Genomic DNA, 4435 nt, shown 5'->3' with positions numbered 1-4435 from the left:
GGGGGGGCGGGGAGTGAGCGAGCGGCTGCGTGGTGCTTAGTTGCCGACTGAGGTTAAACCACGACAAGAAGAGAGATCCTCTCTTGATTAAATTAGCCAGGAACTTGGTAGTTGGACCTGTGGGTTTGAAATCCACTCACAGGGAGGCACAAGCTGCCCCTACAGTTCATGTTTCCTGAGGGAGGAACTGATTGCTGGGATGTTATAAAAAAAATAGGTTGTAATACCCCAGCCTGGGTTTCCAAAGAAAGCTCTACTAGAGTGGTGTGACCTCTTGTTTGCTGGCATTCGCTGCTATCCTCTGGGAACATGCAGTGAACTGAGGCCCTCAGGGCTTTGCTGGAGGAATGCTTTGTCTTTATGCAAGTAAAAGCAACACCAGGCCAAAGTCTTTTGGGTGGTGCTAAGGAAGAGGTCCTTCTGAAGAAAAGAGCTGATGCAAAACTATCAGCAGGACAAAGTTTTTCCTGTTCCTTCCTTTTATAAGTGGTGGTGGAATTCCCAGCGTCTTCAGTATGGAGAAACAAACCCTTACAACCTTAGGCAATGGGTTTGTCTCAGTAGACACCCAAAGGGCGCTAGCACTGCTCTGTGTGGCTTCACAATGTCACACTGGCATGGAGGAACCAGCTTTAGACATGGAGAACTGATTTCTAGAGGGGGCCAAATATGGGGGAGTGAGAGGCAGGAGGCAGTTTTGTAAGGCACAGACTGAAAGCATGAGACTGAACAGATTTACGAATAATTCTGATTAAACACTGGAGATTCAGAGATAAAGAGTGTATTGCAAGTGCTGTGATAAGAAGTGACCGAATCCATTTGGAACTTGCTGCTTGGTGTGTTTTTTTTTCTCTGCACTTGGATATGACCTTCAACAGCAAAGTTAGTTGGCTGAAAACAGCCAATACAAAGTACATCTTCCAGTGTCTATAAGAGAACAAGTCTCTTGCTGGTATGGCTACACTTTCTTACGGACTCAACAGACTCCCTACTTTTTGTACCAGACCATCAGGACAAAAACTGTGGAAAAGGTGAGACAGCAACAGATAGGACAGAATAAAAAAAAGATAAATTAGAGGTAAACAGAGAACAGACAAAAAGACAAAGAAAGGATTAAGTTCTCAGGTTAGCACAGAATCAGCTGAGGTCAGATCTAAGCTGGGTAATTATTATTCAGAAAATTAACAGACTGGCTCATTTTTCAAAATAACATGGTAAGTTTACATGTGTTTGTTGTTCATTACCCAGTAGCAAAGGGCACCTGGGCCCCTTGCAGGTTTGAAGGGTGTGGTGCTAGTTACCGACTCCAGTCATATGTGCAGATGAGCACTGCAGCACATTTTGAGGAACAGAGGCCTCAAAGAGTGAGAACCATGTGCAAGCTCCTGGCATCTGGGAGGAATGGCTTTCCCACTGGATACTAAGGACAGAAATTTTATGTTAAATAAGGCTGAAGCCTGGGTGACTCAAGACTGCAGATTTCTTTTTCTCCCAGGAGTAGCTCTCACCATAAGGCTCGTGTGGGTTACTCCAGGGTGTCTCTTTGAGCTGGCAAGGAGCATTGCGGCAATAGAGCAGAGCTGCACTGGCATGCAAGCAGCTCCGAGTAGTTGAGACTGCTTGGACCCTGAGCCATAACCATTTTGAGGGGTTTGGGTGCAGGTGTGCTTACCCCTCACCCTATGATTGCTTCGGCTGGAAAAGGTACTAAAACTCTCTCAAACTGCTTATCTCTGAGTTGGACTGGTTGTGATGCGTGAATTTCTTCTAACCTGAGCAGCAAACAGTGAGTGGCTCCAAGGGAAAAGGATAGCAAATGGATACCTCAGCAGCTACTTGCTACATGAGCAGTACTAGAACTAGAAGTAAAAACAAATGTTTGTTGAGGCAGCCTGCAAGTGTTGGTTTCATCTACTGGATTTGTTTTCCTGTTGTTAGATGAGATTGCTCACCCCCTTACGCTCTGGGTCTTGCAAGCAGGAAAAGATTGCTCAAATGCAAGAGTGTGTGGATGATGTAATTTTATTTCCCAGGTTTCTGGGTGATGGATCAGGCTTACATATGGAGGAATCCTTGTGTAATTGAATCCAGTCCTTTTTTTGATGCTAAACAGTGTCAGGCAAATGCAGGTTGGTAGCTGCTGACATGAACCTGCCTGATTCCCCCCTTACGTTTTACATAGCTATAGAGATACACTGGTATTTGCCTGCACAGGATAAGATAGTATGTAGTTTGGCCAGCATGACTTCAGAGGAAAAACAACCCATAAAAGTGATGATACGTTGACTGCAAGTTGGAAAGAAATCTTATTCTAAGTCTTTGCAAGAGCAAGAAGCAGCAGGCAGCTAAGCAAATCACAGAACACAGATGATTTCTAGGGCAGCCCTTTCCTAAAACAATAAATAGAAATCATATATGAAAATGATAGTATGTGATCCTGAAATTGATGACTGTATCCTAACAGAAAGGTGACACTTAAGGCTGCCCAGGTAACTGTAACTGGAACATTTCCTAACTTTTGTAGGGCAATGTGTTTGATATTTGTAAATATAATACTCTTATAGCCTTTCTAGATTTTTGTGCATAGACCTCTGTCAAATATTGTACCTTTAGACTCAAATTAGAGAAGGTGTTTTAATCTAACCAGAAGACAAACTTCCCACGGAAAGGGAAACTAAGGCAGTAGTTCCATTTAATATGAGGGAATTTTTGTCGAAAGAACTGTGGTTACAGCTTCCTTCAATATCTCTTCTTCAAAATATGGGAGGCACAGGGATGTGTAGAAGAGCAAACTGAAGAGGACAGTGAGATGAACTGTTTGGTTAGATCAGCCGTTTCAGGGTGATACATACTGTGCATTGAAGATGTACAATGCATGACGGTTAAACTTTCTTTTTCAAAAGTAGTGCTCCTTTTACTTGTCTGATGTGTATTTTGCCATTGCAATATAAGACAGATGAACAGTATTGTCAGCTTTAAAGGTGCTCAACATCCTTTACAAAAGCGTAATAAACATCTGCTGACATGATATCAGGCTGCTCTGAACTGCCACTAGGTTCACCAACACCTTGAATATTGCACAAAAAACCCAACCCTAGTATTTGGTTCATGAAGAGAGTAATGACTACTGCTTCAGTGCTGAAAATGAAGAGTTCCCCTATAGCTATACTAATCTTAGCTACCCATGTTAGCAAATTAACAGTACCCGCAGACATGACAGGATCCCTTCTGAGGTCACACAAAGTGATGTTTGGGTTGTGCAGGCTTTTGAAAAGTGTGTCTCTGTGTACCAGGTATGTGTGCGCACCTTGGTACCGCTTACTGTATTCTTTGGCTTCTTGCCAGAGTCTTTGAATTCCACTTTAATTGCATATTTCAAAGGACCAGTTAAAATGTCTCCTTATCAGAGCTTCCCAGATGCTGCTGGCTCTGGCAGGAGGGTTTCAGAACAGGACCTCTTTTCTTAATCCTTGTGCTGGAGGGACAAACCACAGGGTCTTTATTCAGTTACACTTCTCCTTTACTTGAGTAACTACCTACTTAAATCCAGGGTTATTTTAATGTTTTAAGTTAACCAGTTGTTTAAATAAGTAATGGGTGGTTTAGGTTAAAAAAAAAATGAACAACTTTGAATGGTTGCTATAGGTTACATTTCTGAACTTTGCTTTGATCAAATCATATGAACTTTGTTTTTACAAGTTGCCCCAAAAAAGCAAATTTGCATTAACTTTGGCTAAAGATGAGATATTCAACGAAGTATCTCAGGGCTCACAGTCCAAGTTCATTTGCAATGTCCCCCTAATAAGGGACTACTTACCATGCCAGCCTTCAGGTACTTCTGGAGTCATTAGAGGATGACACTGGCACAGGACCTCTGCTCAGCCAAGATACTGGGTCTGATTTCCTGCGAGCCTTGTATTAAACCTCCAGGCACATTGCAACTTGGCAACTGGATTTATGTGTCTGTTAATGAATATGTAATTGATACTGAGAAGGATGGCTATGCAAAGTGCAGGGTAAGAGGAAATCCAGCCTGAGGCAGCCAGTATGATTATCTTAGTCAATGAATAAGTACAGTTTGTGTTCCCCCAGGCCCAGTCCTGTGGTCACATGTTCTCCCACTCCCTCCTGATGCTTACGGCTCAGGAGGGTCAGGGAACTTGGGATTTAATTCCCAGCTCTGTGCTGGATAAGATCCATATGCACAGTTCGGCAAAAGCACGAGCTCCTCAGCACCCTGATGCCTTCAGCTCCAGAGCAGGTACTTACTCTATGGGACCGTGCAAGATACGGCAGAAAGGAGCCCTCTTCTGGAATGAGGCCACAATGCCTGATTTTTCTGCCTGTGGAAAACTGTGGAAAGTGGTGTAACAGAAAGGTTTGTGGCTTAAGCTACTCGTCTGAGAAAAGAAACCTCATTTTGAATCTCTTGTTC

The sequence above is a fragment of the Pygoscelis adeliae genome, unplaced genomic scaffold (genome assembly GCF_000699105.1).
Source record: "Pygoscelis adeliae isolate BGI_AS28 unplaced genomic scaffold, ASM69910v1 Scaffold63, whole genome shotgun sequence".
In the NCBI taxonomy this organism is placed as follows: Eukaryota; Metazoa; Chordata; class Aves; order Sphenisciformes; family Spheniscidae; genus Pygoscelis; species Pygoscelis adeliae.
Note: the sequence above shows the minus strand (reverse complement) of the source record.